Source organism: Dermacentor andersoni, chromosome 8 (assembly GCF_023375885.2).
Source record: "Dermacentor andersoni chromosome 8, qqDerAnde1_hic_scaffold, whole genome shotgun sequence".
Lineage (NCBI taxonomy): Eukaryota > Metazoa > Arthropoda > Arachnida > Ixodida > Ixodidae > Dermacentor > Dermacentor andersoni.
Window position 1 is genome coordinate 147,310,931 of NC_092821.1, and position 16,635 is coordinate 147,327,565.

At 46.9% G+C, this 16,635-nt stretch overlaps 1 long non-coding RNA gene across 2 annotated transcripts in view; it reads right to left on the minus strand.

Annotated features, from left to right (window-relative positions):
* Positions 1 to 209: 209 nt before the first annotated feature.
* The window catches only part of LOC126526474 (uncharacterized), a 57,216-nt gene continuing 40,790 nt past the window's right edge, over positions 210 to 16,635 (minus strand). The window contains exon 4 of one of the 2 annotated variants that reach the window (XR_008611185.2): positions 210 to 1,333. This is a non-coding gene — a long non-coding RNA (uncharacterized lncRNA). Of the gene's footprint in view, positions 1,334 to 4,480; positions 4,678 to 16,635 lie in introns of those variants that run through there. The other variant, XR_011896173.1, reaches the window with a different exon arrangement.

The following is a 16,635-nucleotide window of genomic DNA, read 5'->3' on the forward strand; positions in this document are numbered from 1 at the left end:
TGTTTTGCTTTTGCATCTTGGCAGTTTGCTGCTGCTATTTATAGCACAAGTGAAGGAATTGTAGCACAAGTAACACTGACACCTGTGCTGCCCTTTTTGGTGCCAGAGTGTGTGAAGGAAGGCTGCTATCTGGTCTTGAAATCCATCGAAGCAGCCTTATTCCCAGACATCACACAGCCTTGCCAAAATGGCGGTTGGCATGAAGGGTCTAGAGGCAGCGACTTGAAATAGAATTTTCGACTTACCATACCAGAAATGGTTTTATTTCCAACAAACTTTGTTGGGTGTCCTCCAGGCGAAAAGCTGCAACATACAGCTTTAATGTGCCTGAAGGCCCTCGCATGGCAGCAGTAAGTCTCCTATTGGCAAACGTATAACATACGAAACACTAATCTATTAGGATATACATTTACAATGTAGCAAAAGAAATGTGTGAAATCTAAAGAAACATTCATCTTTTCAGATAATTATATAGTATTTGTAAAAAAAATTCTTCTTAATGCACAACAAAGCTAAGATGCATATTATATGTATTATACATCCCAAAGGATCACATTTCAAAAATAAGCACTACAGACATGTCTAGCATGTACACTCGCCCACAAAATGTTACAGGGTGTGCAAGCGTGTGGCAAAACGACCCTTCTTCCCTTCTAGCTGTGCACCCATGGTATCGAGTTTGCACGCATGCGCGTCCCTCTGAGACTGCAAGCGTGCATGTTTCTGCACTTCCTCCTTGTGCGCCGGCGATATCCGAATGTAGCCGTGAGGTGCCCCTCTTGCGATGGGCGCGAAACTATGTGAAGCCTGAGCTTGCGCGTGCCGCTGCGGCTGCTTTTTGTCGAGTCACGAGCGCCGACGCATACGGCCCAGTGGCGAACCCAGCAAGTAATTTTCTTTTAATGAGCTGCACCACATTGTGTCCAATCTTTGTTGTTTCTTTTTATGAATGGGGCATTCTCCCACAGAAGAGCATGTCAGAAAATGCCCCCTATAGAAGGAGACAGTGTCAACTCCCATTGAAGACCAGCAGTTAGGACACATGGACCTGTGACAGAAAAGCTGCCGGATGGATCTGGGACAGCGACGCTGGCCTGTACTTTCCTATCGTCTCCATTATACATGGCAACCTGGTATGAAGAGCATGCGTTGGCCATTTATGCTTGAACTACTTTTTCCTGGAAACAGTTAACAAAATGTTTTGCATGGAACAAAGAAGGTATGTTCACCTTCGCAAGTAGTGGCTCATAGGGAAGGCTGGCACATTGGCTGGAGGGATCAAGGTTGGACATGTTGATCTCGACTGCACTTTTAACTCGAAGTCTATGGCAGCCTGAAAGCAAGAGTGCTTATGCTAATTTTCTGTTTGCCCTACGACATAGAATACACTGCCTACTTAAAGTACTCGATAAAGCTGTTGAACAAGTTCAACTTAGGAGGAATTGTAGAAGCCCGGTAACCTGGGAAAGTTGGTATGATTTCACTGAGAGGGAAAATTAATTTGCACCCATTCAAATCTGAACTACTGGAGGCACCAGCACCTAAGCCAGAGAACCAGGGGTAGAGAGGCTGGCCAAGACTGCTTTCATCAAAACTTGTGGTAACATGATGGGAAGACGTCTGCCAGCCAATAACCGCTTCAACTAAAACTGTGCAGCATAATGTGGACAAAGCAAGACATAAAAGCTATAGAGACAAGCCCACGATAAGTATCCTCATCCCTGTAATGTTGTTTTCCTTTTTCGACGATGCATGGCACAGTTTTACTTCAAGCTCATGTTTACAAAATGGCTTCATACTATGTTTTATTGTGGAGTAACTGTTTATTCCATCACATAGTCAGCGATATCATTACAACAGTCAAGTGAAACGTTTACCTCTGCAAGCAGCAACAAGCTTTCAGCACAAGCTTGCATGGGCTGTGAATATGCACAGAGTAAGTGTACGACATGGCTTGTTGTGTCAGGTGCACTGTCCCATTGGCCAACTGTATGAGGAAGCTGGGAGATTCCAAGCTTGAGAGTATTAGTTATAGTAATGGAAAGAATGTCGTACAGCAATAATTCATTACAATTAAACCTTGTTATATGAAACAATTATAAATAGAATTACTGCTTAAATAACAGGTGGTGAATCACCAAGAGAATTACATGTATATGAAACTTCATACATCAAACTTGCTCAGACATTAAATGGATATATTGAACTCCGTAGCATTAGACATTGGGACACATATTAAAGGCTTCACTGCAGTACATCGGCAGATCCTGGTGGCGCAAATAGGACCTACAAATTCTGCATGGGCTAAAGGGTAGAAAGCGCTGCTCTGAATGTATCTATGTAGTCAAACGCCTTTTTAACAAAGTGCTCGCACCTTCAAAATCCTTTGCTATGCAGGTCACTTTGTTTTAAAGGTTGCGCAGCTCACTGCTCACAATAGCTAAGCACTTTCAACAAAAGAAAATCTTTAACAAGAATTCAAGAGAGACTTAATGAAATAGACCGCTAATTTTTCTCTGCAAAATATCCCTGACAGCACGTTCTACTGTAGCCACCCTATGCTCCATTGAGGTTCCCAGCTTGCTCTCCAACCAAATGCAGGAACCATGCAAAGCAAAGCCCCCGATTGTCTAGTGCCCCTAAGCCTCCCTTGCTGAAAAATTTTTGGTCGCCTTCGTTGACATTCGCGGCCTATCCATGCATTCGTCAGCCGTTGATCCGTCACAACAAGTAGCATACGAGGTGAGTGAATCCTGGAGCAGGGCAACAGAACTAGTAATATCAGCATGCTCTTCAAATACACTGCTGTTAGCGCTAGCGCACAGCTTACCCTGGTGACATCTTCGCGGGGCAGTGGCGGCACTGGTGCGGCATTCGTTTTATAAACGTAAATCAGCCGCCAGGGACGCATAAGTTTCTTTGTTTTACAGGCAAATTAATTGTGGTCTTCATTGTAGAGCTGTTCAACTGTAATCTAGTGCTTATGCTGATGCTACTTGCTGCATGCAGCGGTTCGTTTTCCTCACGTGATAGTGTGCGACGCTGTTGTATCTCAGCTTTCGGACTTTAAAACCAGCAAGCACCTAAAATGTGCTGCATAATAGACAGTTTTAGTTTAGCGTACACTATAAAATAGTGGGTCATCACTGCGCATGCGCAGAACGCTAAACGACCCATTGCGTATAGCGTACGCGCACTATTTCTCAGATTTAGCATTAGTGTCTTTGCGTGGTTTGCGGAATTTGCATGAAACATGGCGGCGGCCCCGGCTGCCAGCTTCGAATTGAATTTGGCGTTGCTTTTGTAAAATGGACTTCGTTCTTTGCAACTGACTGTGTAAATGGCTTTCGCTTAGTCTCAGGCTGCTTCGACGACAGAGTATTATGGATAACCTTGTGGTGTTTTCGAGATCGCTTCTCGTTTCGAGTGAGTTGAAACCTAACGAAAGAAACATCCGACATGTTAGCACCACCTATAGCTACAGTCGGGAGATAGCCGCAATGACGGCACATGGCCTTTAAGATCTGAACATCTCACAGGCCAACTCAATCTAAAGAAATGTGTGCTGCTTAGCATACGCTATATATACTTTAGCGTATAGCATACGCTATAGTTGCGTACGCTAAATTAAAACTGTAATGTCAGACCCATAAGTTAGCTTCATCCCAATACAGTGGTGTTATGCATTCAACCATGCACTTAGCATTGTGATGAAGTATACCAACAGTGGGAAGGGGTCACAAACACTGGACATAGCAAGGTTACGCGGTCAAGCATACCATAGCGCTGAAGCATACTGAAAGTGGAAAAAGATAAAATTACATGCAGAGTATCCTGTGGGAGTTATCTAAATGATGCATAAGCATTTGCGACTGATCACCTACTGTTTTGTCGTCATATGCTGCTGCGTTTCATATAATTGCGAGAAACGCCACGAAAAAAATCATGAAATGGAGAAGCGCATTTGCAACACCAAAATGTTAAACTGAGACCAGCATGAGTATGAAGCAGAGGCCAGTAGTAGCACTGTTCACTCCTTTTATATTATGGTGCATTTGGATGATGTTGCTGCTTCATGGAAGATGAGCATTGGCCAATGCGTGCTGTTCTACATGACGTAATTGAACTGTCACGTTAGGTAGACGTCATACGTAGATGTGGTCAATGATGCTGCCTCCTCTCGATGCAAACCATTATCAACTGTACATCAGCGGCCGCTGCTTATGGCACGGCTGCGCAGGCCCGATCTTACAATTCGCTCGCTCATGCGGGCCTTATCTTGAAAGCAATCATCTTACGTGATGGACGGGTTTCCTCATTGGGTAAGCATAGAAACCTTTACGCATTTTGTTTTAAAGTGAAGCTTTCTTTGTCTCTTCCTCTGACTTTCCCACTCCAGCTGCTGCTGTGGACTGCTGCTGATGTCACACACACCACATCGGGGGGGGGGGGTTCAGAGTGTGTATATACATGACAGGCATTATACAAGTAAGAGAGGAAAGGAGATGGGAGAAGCTTGTTTTCACCCCACCGCATCGAATGTGCACAATGTCCTCTGGAGCTCCCTGGCCGTTGTCACATTAGCCACCTGACAGCTGCAATTATCCGTGACTCCCCTCAGAAGCACTGAAGAAACTGCAGCGCTTATGTGCGAGGCGAGAGGGGACACAGATAGAACTGTAGAGAGAAGAAGAGGGAGGAGAAGAGGCAGTTCCCATATAAGATGGGGGAAGTGACATGAGAAGGCAAGGAAACTCCACTAACATACAACAGCGGTTGCGGTGTGCTTATGTTCAAGGCACAATACAATACGTTGCTGCTATTTCTGAAAAAATAAACACAATGAAAATATGTCAAGCGGGCAATTCACACGGCGTGCAGAAGCAGAGCAGCATTAATTAAAGCACACTGCAGCGTCCAGGAAACACTACAGAAGTGGTTGACCGTCAAATCAACACTTCTGTGCCCGCTGCATTAGCTCTGCTGCTATGGCATTGCGAGAGGTCATGGATTTGATCCCAATCGCGGGAGCCACATTTCGACGGGGGCGAAATAGAAAACCCATGTGCACTTAGATTTTAGGACACATTAAAGAACATCACGGTGTCGAAATTAATCTGGAGTCTGCCACTATGCCGTGCTTCATAATCTGAGTGTCGTTTTGGCACGTACAGCCCCATAATCCAATTCAAGTTTAAAACTTCTGCCATAACGCGATGTGCCATATGAGGAAATGACAACACTTAACCCTCTCGGGTTATAAGATATGGCCCACAACAATGCCTCATGCAAACACCTCTCCCTGTGTGTTCTGCCTATTACGCAGACAAACAGCAGTGGTGCCCACAAGGTAACGTTTAACATCAATTCGCCAATCTCGTGTTAGCCTAAACGTTGAAGAAATTAAGCTTTAGCCATCAACACTGCTAATTATCGTCAATCAGAGCATCCAGCATGGAAAGCTTCACTTACATCAATTTCCACAGGGTGTGGGATCTGCATAATTTTTCCCTTATTCCTCATTTTTGTGTGCATAGCATGAACAGGAAGATGTTCCAATGAGCTCAGTTTTGAAAATATAGTATTATATGTGCAATCTCCGATTACGGTAAAAGCACCGAAACCCTTAAGAAGTGTACAGGCAGGGATTTAGAGCTATTTCCGGCAGGGTTGTGGTGATTTGGGCCCTTGCTTCGCCCATCTTGCAAGCTCCATATACGAGACTGCAACACAGCCTTGCACATGTTCCCGACTATACATGCGCACATGTGCCGTCATCTGTCACAGTATGAGCACCGAGACATCTAATAACTCACATGACACCCATTCAAAGCTGGTTCTGACGTTGCTGCAGTGATGGACCGCAATACATTACAGAAGCTCTAGTGCATAACACAACTGCATTGCGGTGAAGCTTAGTCTAGGGCATTGGCATTGAAACTTGTTTAAGAAATCGCATTTCCTCAAGCCACAACCAGCATGCGTATTCGTGCTCTTAAACTGCACAACGGCCATCCATATGCCGACGTGTCGGAATGTTAAGTCAGGTGTAGTTCTGACCAGAATGCACATATTGTTTGCAATGTCTAGAAAGTGTTCCTAAAGTCACCTCTGCCGCATTACAGTTGAGTTAAGCAGGGAAGCTTATGCAATGTATTGCACTGAAGCATATTAAAAGCGAAAAATTGCAATTTCATTGCTGTGGTGATTTAAGCCCCTTGTTTGGGGGGCCATGACCGTGCCCCTCTGGAGGGCACAAAGGAGCGAGGAATCATGGTTGGAGAGCATGACACAAACCCTGGCGATGGAGAAACAGCTTTGATGACCTGCTCTACCGAAACTGCACTGCTTGTTCAGCAGGTGTTAATCAAGAAGCTAGAAAAATGAAACCTAGTAGTCTGGATATTTATTGACTACAGCAAGGCTTTTGACAGTCTGCAACACAAGATTCTAATAACAGAGTTGACTGCAAACGGTGTACATGGAATGACATATTTTGTTGTGTTCGTATCTGCTTGATTGCAGGCAATGCGTTGTCATTGGAAATAGTATTTCCTTAGACGGCAATATTGTTAGGTGTCCCACAGGGCAGCATTTTAGGTCCCCTTCGACATTTACGTTAATGACATGATAGACATACGAAGGTTGATCCAGAAATAAGGTTCCCATCAATTTTAGAAGTAGAGAACATTGTTTATTCTCATAGAAATTTAATCATTGGAAAGATGAAACTTACATAATCGCCATCTTTTTCTATGCATTTTTGTATACAGTGCTCCAATTTCTGTATCCCAGTGTCGTAGAAGTCTGCCGCCGACCCACTGAGGAAGCATTTCACCTCTTCGACTTCATCGCTCCGGAAGCGTTGGCTACTAAAATGTTCTTTTAGCTTGGGGAACAAGTGATAATCACTAGGTGCAAGGTCCGGACTGTACGGTGGGTGGGGCATGACAGTCGACCCAAAGTTTGTCAAAAGTTCCTGGGTTTGACAGGAGACGTCAGGTCGGGCGTTGTCGTGAAGCAGTGTTACACTGGCTGCCAGTTGTCCTCGCCGGCAGTTCTGAATAGCTTGCCTGAGTTTTCATAGTGTTGCACAATAACTCTCAGAGTTGATTGTTGTCCCACGTTCCATTAAATCGATCAGCAGTACTCCCTTATGATCCCAAAAAACAGTGGCCATGACTTTGCCAGCAGAAGGAGTTTGAACTTTTTTGCGACTGGTGACTCTGGGTGACGCCACTCTTGGGATTTTTATTTCATATCAGGAGTGAAATGAAACACCCACTTTTAGTCTCCCATAAAAATGGAGTCCAACAATCCTTCCTTATCTTCTTGACAATTTTGAAGAAACTGGCGAGCACAGTCAAGGCGTTTCTCCTTGTAGTCTGATGTCAATAGCCGCGGTATCCATTGAGCACAACACTTCTGATACCCCAATACTTTAGTCAAAGCTCTTTCCACTGTACCGTAAGAACTTCCAGGAATCTGAGCAATAAGTTCACAGATGTTGATCCTCCTCTTCCGAAGCACTTTGCGTTGGGCCATCTTGATAACCACCTTCGAAACTGACGGTCTTCCACTCCGTTCTTCATCGTGGACTTTCTTTCAACCGGCACTAAACTCCCTAAACCACTTTCGGACGTGTTGAACGGACATGCACTTGTCGCCATACACCTCTGTCAACTGATGATGAATATCCACGGGAGTCCCCTTGGCGTGCAAAAAGCGAATTGCGGAACAAATCTCGTACTTGGCGCGATCAACAATGGGAACCTCCATATCGGACGGCTGCTGAGCCAAGAATGAGCGGTGCAGCGAAGCAAAGTGCGGCTGGGGGGAATGGAGAGTGGGGGAACAGCCGCCTGCATGAGTGTTGCCGGATTTCACCTCGCACCTTCCCGTGCGGCTGGAGCTCTTTGGGAACCTTATTGCTCGATGAACCCTTGCAGAAAGCGAGGCAACAACCATTCTATATGTGGATCATACCAGCCTGTTTGTCTCTGGTCTGGAGGCTTGCGATGTCATTCCTAAAGCGAACGCGCTCCTTTCCACTTCATTGGGATGGTCCAGCCACAACGGCCTTAAAAATATTATTTCTTTCCAGAACAGTTGAAATTACAAATTTACCAGGCACTATTTGCGTCTCATATTAACTACTGCATGCATGTGTGGGGCACCACTGTGAACACTAACACAAGCTTTTTCTTCAGAAACGTGCACGTCGGAATTATTGCTAACGTTCCATACCTCCACACAACATCACTTTTCACCAAATTTAACGCGATTTCAAACTGCCAGATCTGTATGGCTTTCCTTTACTCTATTCATATTTTTTTCCTCTAACAAAGTCTCTTCACTTGTAAAATCACTGTCGGGACTACAGCCAGGATAGATGGCTCATGCCAAAAAGGCTAACAATTTATCTAATGCAGTCGCTAACCTGTAATGTTCCTTTACTTCTTAATAAGTATGAAAACCAAGGCATTATTAATGTTCATGTATTTATCCGGAAAGAAACGCAAAATATTTTTTGGTCTACAATCATTCATTACATGATGCCTGCTCGCGGGAACAAATGTATGGATATCCATAACTGGGAGTTACTAATGCGCTGTTCTTTCTCTCTCTCTCTCTCTCTCTCTATAATATATATATATATATATATATATATATATACATATATATTTTGATGGGCTCAGACACGGAACCAGTGTTTACGGTCGTCTTCTCTCAAGAAGGACAAGAAGCCCCCGGAAAGGCTGGTGACGGTCATCGGAGACGTTGATCTTCCCAACGATGTCAGGCATGTGTTGAACAAAGGTCCGAAATTCAGCCACGAGCCACGGATAGAAGCACATGAGTTCCTGGCGCTTAATAGGCGCATAGCAGGAAAGGCGTTGGAAGAAAACCGTGAAAGATGCCTTCTGGATGGTGTGAATACGCTTATAAGATCTACGACCAGCACTAACACGTTGACTAGCAAAGATTTTTATGGGAAAAGTCGTGTCGTATTTCAGGAAGAATAGACTCCGGCTTTTTCAAGCTGACAAGGATGGTGGGTTTGTGGTGCTCACCGAGGAAGAGTTTCAAAAAAGAGCCGGCGAAGCAATTGCAAAGAACTTCATCCCTCTGAAAGCTAGTGCGACGCGAGTGAGAGGCAAGGCGGCTGTGATGTGCAAAGAATTAGATCTGAGCACGCTGGCCAATGACATTGGTAACACCAAAGCAATGCCCTTTCGATGTTCTTTACAGCCAAAACGCACAAACTGTCCGTGCCATTCAGAACAGTGGTCAGCGAAAATAGAACTTGGCTGATTGTGTTAAGCAAGTTTCTTCAAAAGCACCTTACATCCCTTAAAGTTCAAGATCCGTACGCCACAAAGAGTTCAAAAGATGTTGTTAGGTTTCTTGAGGGATGTACTTCCAATGGTTATGTGTTTTCAGTAGATGTTGAAGACTTGTTTTACTCTGTGCCCCACGATGCCTTATTTCGTTCTGTCAGAGATGCTATAGGAAGTAACAGTGCAGTAGAGTTCCAAAACTCCTCTGGCATGTCAATATATAATTTTATGAAAATGCTAGAATTTTACCTTGATGTGACGTTAATCTCTTTCGAGAACAAGTTTTATCGACAAAGACAAGGGATTTGTATTGGATCCTGCGTCGCCCCGGTGCTTACTAACATTTTCTTAACCTGTATTGACAGCGCCTTGGAGCCAATTTTAACATGGTGCTTGTCCTGTGTCGTTCTCCCCACTTGTGAACGTCTTCGTTGGCGCTGTTCCTTCCTAAATCCAAGTATGCACCATCTAGCCCAAATGAATGTTGTCCTGAACTTCTAGACTCGTTGATTTTTTCATCGCCGCGTCTAGCCATAACCACTATGGTCTAGCCCCAGGGAGCCCAAACAGAGGAAACGAAGGTAGAAATGAACGATAAAGGTAATCTAAAATGACGCAGGAACTAGGCAGCCACCGTACCTGCGGTTAATCAAACATTCAAATTTTGACACTTCACGTGCCAAAGCCGAGAACTGATAATGAGGCACGCCGTAGCGGTGAACTGCAGATTAATTTTCACCGCGCGGGATTCGTTAACATGTGTTTAACGTACGGTACACGGGCATTGCATTTTTACTTCGTCGAACCCCGTCGAAATGCGGCCTCCACGACCGAGATGTGATCCCACAACCTCACTTTCGCAGCGCAACGCCAAAACCACTAATACAACATGGTGGGTCTAGAAGCCATCAGGACAGTTTCAGTTGGCTGGACCAATAAACCATATTGCTTTTCACAAAATCCCGCAAAAGTTGCGGAGTCCAACATGACGGTCTAATGTGAGGAGTTTATTTTAAACTTGTTTAAATGCCAGGGCAGAATAGTCAGACTTCGCCAACGTTACATCGCGATTGCATCTTTTGTCAGAATAGTAGATGCTTTCGGATTGCTACAGGCGCGCCCGTGCAGCCCACGCAGTTCGTGCGTGGTTGTGGGCCGGAGGAGAGAGATATGCACGAGAGGATATCTGCCTCGCCTTCCGACGTCACTCATGCTTCGCAAAGAGTGACGTCAGCATCTCTCAGCTTTTTCTTTCCTCCATGGTCAGAGCACCCGCAGATATAGAAGGCCCGCTTGCACGCACTGAGCATAGTTACGTAATCGGTTTTTAGGAAACCCCATGCTTCTCTTCGCGGTCTCGCAATGGCGAAAGTTGCTTCCTTTGAATGTCAGTACTGCGACCTGCGGTTAGCGAACAATCGCAGTCTGCAGAGGCACATAAAACTTGTGCACAAAATCACTCACCCTAAGTACAACTGCGACGAGTGTGAAGTAGCCCTGACTTTGAAAGAACTGGAGTACCGCCATATCAGCGTGCATTTCTTCGAGCCAGAATATGAGAGGTATCACTTTCTGACAATGCCAGGTAAGACACTTGCTTATTCTCTCAAAGCAACGCGTGATTACCGCTGCACCTGTTATTTTTGCATTACGGGCTTGCAGAGTGAACGATTCACTTGTTCACTTATTGCTTTAAATGTGCTCATTTATGGTGCTTTCATGCTTAACATTTTATCTGACCATGCACTAGCTGCAACTTATACCATCATACATTAAATTGCATGCTTATCATTGCTGTTTTGAATCGAAGCAACGCAGAATCATTGCTGATGGATCTTTTTTAGGAATCGCATATTTAAGTTTTAAAAAAATGTACCCGCCGCGGCGGCCGCATTTAGATGGGAGCGAAATGCAAGAAACGCCTGTGTGGCACGTTAAAGGGACACTAAAGTGAAAAATTATTTCTTCTGCATCAGTAAATTACCGTTCTACAACACCAAAAACACCACTGTAACAATGATAAGACGTTTGGTAAGCCAGAAAAAGCGCAAGAACGAAATACGGGTGGCGACGCCTACTTGAGTTCCCGCACCTGGGGCTGTGACGTCGTGGATTTTGATGGCATCTTCTAGGGCCTACTAATTATATATAGCGGTACAGATTGACTATATTGAGTTCTAAAGGAACCAAATATTAAACATGGCAAGTTTCAGGAACCTTTATTCAGCCAACGCGGCCCAAATGCGAAAACATACTTTGGAATCCCTGACGTCACGCTAACGTACCGGCACTGGGGTTTCGGCGCGAAATTCAAATACTGATACTTCGACCTTCATTTTCTCATCTAATAATCAAACTATTTTTTTTAAATCACTGCCTGCAGGGTTCTCAAACAATGCTTCATTAGTCTAAACTGATTTATTGTTTCGCTTTAGTGTCCCTTTAAAGATCCCCTCGTGGTCAAAATTAATCCGGACTGCGCCACTATGGCATGCCTCATAATCAAATCGTGGTTTTAGCGCATAAAACCCTAGAATACATTCTATAAAAGAAAAGTGACTGGAGGAGCATGAATGAAGTTAATGATTTGCTATTTTTACTTTAACTAATGAAAGAAAGAAAACAAATATACGGACGGACGGAAAAAACTTTAATGGAAAAAGGACCTGCGAGGTTGCCAGCCCGGGCTCAGGCCACCCGGGCATTGTGTGCGGTGAGGCATAGCCTTTCCACCGCTGCCCGGGCCCGCTGGATAGCCCATAATTGGTCGTTTAGTTCTGAGCTAGTCAGAGCGCTTAGCCATCGCTCCTCGAGAAGGTCCGGTTCTATGTTGTCCTCTACGTATACTGAACTGATCTGTGTGCACTTCCACAAGATGTGTGCCATGTCTGCGTGTTCGTGTTTGCAGAGCTTGCAGCTAGCGTCTGGATATTGTGTTGAATTTATTCTGTTTAAGTGTACTGGGTTTCGGAACGTTCTGGTTTGCAATCTTCTCCAATCTGTTTCTTGAGACCTGTCGAGTTGTTTGTGGGGTTGTGGGTATGCTTCTCTTTGTTTCGTGTAGTGTGTCAGTATGTCGTGGTACGTGACCAGTCTGTCCCTGTCGTCTTTTATCGCTTCTTCGTCGTCGTCGCCTCCTCCGTCTTCTCCATCGCCTCCGCCGCAGTCCTTCCCCCTTCCCCGGGGGTTGCGGGGTGTTGGGCCGTCACTCGCCGTGCCGCGGTGGGTTAGTTTTCGCGCGACTCGGTGGGCCTTCTCGTTGAGGTTGGGAGGGGCACTCATGGTAACTTCTCCCATATGTGCCGGGATCCATTTGAGGTATTTGGGTGTAATTGTGCCGTTCCTAAAGTCTTCTGCTCTGTGGTTCAGGATTTTGGCCGCCTCGGTGGAGACCCAGCCCTTTGTGAAATTCCTAATAGCCGTCTTGGAGTCGCTGATTATTGTTCTGTATTGTTGCCGACCGCTGATTATAGCCAATGCGATTGCCGTTTCTTCCGCTGCCTCCGACGATCTAGTCCTTACGGAGCCCGCAGTCACGGTCTTCCCTTTCGTGCATACGACCGCCATTGCGAAGAGGGAGTTACCTTTGTCAGCGCCGACACCACCATTGTCGTCCCTGTTTCGGGGGTACCGCGCGGCGTCTACGAAGAGCACCCCCTCCCGCGCGCCGTGGTTTTTGAGAATCGTTTTCGTGCGGCATTTCCTTCTCTCGACATTGTGCACGGGGTGCATGTTCTTCGGGATATTTTCCGTGTTAATTGCGGCTCGGACGTCTGGGTGAATCTGCATCTTGGGGCCGTTCATTCCGTGGTAGTTTATGCCGATCTTTTCCATGATTTCTCTGCCCGCCTTGGTTCCGGAGAGTCTTTCGAGTTGCGCTATTCTCTGTGCTTCTGCGATCTCCTCCAGCGTGTTATGCACGCCGAGTTGTAGTAACCTTTCGTTTCTTGTGTATTGGGGGAGACCCAGAGCTGTTCTGTACGCTTTTCTAATGAGCGCGTCGATCCTGTCTTTCTCGGCCTTGTTCCAGTGGACGAATGCCGCCACGTACGCGACGTGGCTGATCGCGAAGGCCTGAACGAGCCGTACGACGTTTCTTTCTTTAATGCCCCTCCTGTTGTTGGAGACTCTCTGTATTAGCCGAATGGCCGCCGTGACTTTCTTTTCCAGGCGTGTTATAGTTTCCGTGTTTGTTCCCCTGGCTTCGATCCAGAGACCCAGGACTCTAATCTTTTGGACCATGGGTATCTCCGTGCCTTTCCTCGTGGTTAATCTGATTCCCCTTTTGTGTAGTTCCGCTACGTCTCTGGGCGGTTTGCCGAACCTCCTGGGGCGGTAGAGCAGCAATTCCGATTTTTCCGGCGAGCATTCAAGTCCGGTGCCCTCTAGATGATTTTCGATTGCCTCCACCGCCCCTTGAAGCCTGTTCTCCATATCGCCCTCGCTTGCGTCTTTCGTGGTCCAAATCGTAATGTCGTCTGCATAAACGGTGTGATTAATGCCTTCTATTCGGTCCAGTTTTTCCGATAGTCCGATCATGACGAGGTTGAAGAGCATCGGTGACACGACGGACCCTTGCGGTGTGCCAGCGCTGCCCATGTCCACCTGGATACTCTCCTCCTCGTCCAGTCTGATTCTGGTTGTTCTTCCAGTAAGGAAATTTCGGATAAAATTATACGTTCGTTCGCCCAGGCCGAGTTGCACGATTCTGTCGAGTATGGCCGTGTGCTTGACCCTGTCGAAGGCCTTCTTTAGATCAAGTCCAAGTATTGCCCTCAAGCCCCGCCCCATGGTATCTATGACTTGCTCCTTTAGTTGTATCATGGCGTCTTGTGTAGAGAGCCCTCTTCTGAAGCCAATCGTGTTGCTCTGGTACAGGTCGTTTGACTCCAGGTAGCCGTTAACTCTACTCAGGCAAGCGTGCTCCATCACTTTACCAACGCAGGAAGTGAGAGAGATCGGCCGCATGTTCTGTATTTCTAAGGGTTTACCCGGCTTCGGGATGAGGATCACGTCGGACCTCTTCCATTCGTCGGGTATCCAGCCGTTCCGCCAGCACTCGTTGATGTAGTCTGTCAAGCGGCTCGTTGCCTGGTCGTCCAGATTCCGGAGCATCTTGTTGGTCACTTTGTCGGGGCCCGGAGCCGACTTGGTCTTGATGGTCTGCAGGACCGCCTTGATTTCTTGCTGGGAGAAATCTCTGTCGAGGTCTTCGTTGGGAGAGCCCGAGTAGTTCCGGTGTTCAACGGCTGGAGGTCTCTCAAGGTAGAGCTTGACGATTTCATCACCCATTTCACTGATGTTTCCTTTGTACTTGTGTCTGAGCTTGGTCATTTCCGCTTTCGCCGCTGTCTTCGTTCCCGACGGGTCGAGCAGGTGCTTGAGGATCTTCCACGTCTTGCCCGTGTTGATGTTGCCGTCCATGGCGTCGCATACCTCGTCCCAATCCTGATTGCATAACTGGGCACAGTGTGCTTCGATGGTCTTGTTTAGTTCCGCGATTTTGCGCCTTAGATTTCTATTGTGTTTTTGCCCTTGCAGCCGTTTCTGGATGGATTTTTTGGCTTGTACGAGGTGCGCGAGCCTGCTGTCCATCCGCGGAGAGTGACCACCACCGCTGTCGTCGTCTTCATGTTCGCGTCGAGCCTCCCAGTCGTCCCACTCCATCTCGGTCGTGGCCTTTTCTACGTCTCGTAGCAGCTCTCCGTTCCATTCCTCTATGTTTCTTATGGGTCCCTGTTCTTTTTCGTCTCTGATTTTGCGGAATTTGTCCCAGTCTACTAGCCGGAACTTATGTTTTATTCCCTTCGTGACGCGGGCCTCTCCTAGGGCTATGCTGAGTATCCTGTGATCGCTCCCCAGGTCCTCGAAGGTGTTCTCCCAGGTGATTCTCCCGGCTCTCCTGCATAGCGTTAGGTCTGGTGTGGTGTCCCTATGGGGGCCCGCACCCACTCTGGTGTGTGAAGCCGGCTCGTTGAGAAGGGTTAGGCCGGCCTTTTCTATGAGGTCGGCCAGATTTTTTCCCTTCTTGGACGAGTGTCCATATCCCCATTGCGTGTGTGGAGCGTTGAAGTCTCCACCGATGACGAGCCTGTTGTCGCCGGCGATGGTCAACGTTTCGTTTATTAAATCTTCGAAATTGTGTGTTAGGCCCTTTTTGGACGGGCTGCTGTAGACGTTCAGGACGAAAGTGCTGCTCTCCTTCTTGCTGCGTGGCACGACTTCTATGAGGATGTGGCTAATGTCCGTAATGTTTCTCATAATTCTCGGGATCGCGACCAGTCCTTTTTTGACTAATGTGGTCACGACTATGTCCCTCCCCGTCCCTTTTGTGCGTTGTTTGTGGGTGGCGTACCCGGCAATTTTGGCGTGGTCGAATGTTTCCTGGAGAATGATTACGTCGGGCTTTTGTCTTTTTGCGGTCAATTTAATGTGTTGTGTCATTGTTGCTTTTTTGTTTGAGAAGCTGCGGCAGTTCCACTGCCAGATGACGAGTCTTCCCTTTTTGGTGCCCGCCATCTTTACGAGAGCTTCTTCTCCAGCTCTGCGAGCCGCCTGTCGTACTTTAGGGCCTGCGCCTTCCTCTCTGCCTCGCTGTCACTAATGCGCGCCGCCAGCATCTCGAACATTTTCTCCATTTTGTCAGAGAGTTTGTTGAGCATGTCCTCAAGCACGTCAGTTTTTTTTGTGCTAGGTCTGGGTCTCTTGACCTCCTGTACCGAAGCGACCTGTTCGTTGGTCTTGGTCTCCGGGATTTTACGCTTGGCGCCCAGTGGGTGTGCTACATCTGCTAAGATATCCACTTCCTCCTCCATGGCTTCAGTGGATGGGGTGGAGACGGAGGCGAAGGCGGCTGACGGGGGCGACGATTGTGTCTGCATTTTGGCAAGTATTTCATTAAGTGTTTTCTGTAGTTCGTCAATTTTTTTGGCTGATTCGCTGTTTTGTTTTTTTGCCTTTTCTAGCTCCTGTCTGAGTAGCTGGTTTTCCGTTCGATATTCCTTCACGCGTTCCTCTATGTGATCGTACCTGCCCCTATCGTTACTGGTATTGCCGGACCTTCCCGATTCGCGATTGGCCACTACGTCTGACCAGCTCACCTTTGCTGGTGTCGTCTGTTCTTGATTCTTCCCCTTCGTGTCGGGCTTCGTCCCCCTTGAGGTGGATATGGACCCACTCCCGGTCCTGTCCCTGTTCCTGGACCTGGACCTCGAGGTCGGTCGTCCCCGCGCTCCCGGCCTAGACCTGGATCTGGATCTGTCCCTGGACCTCGAGATCGGTCGCCCCCGCGCAC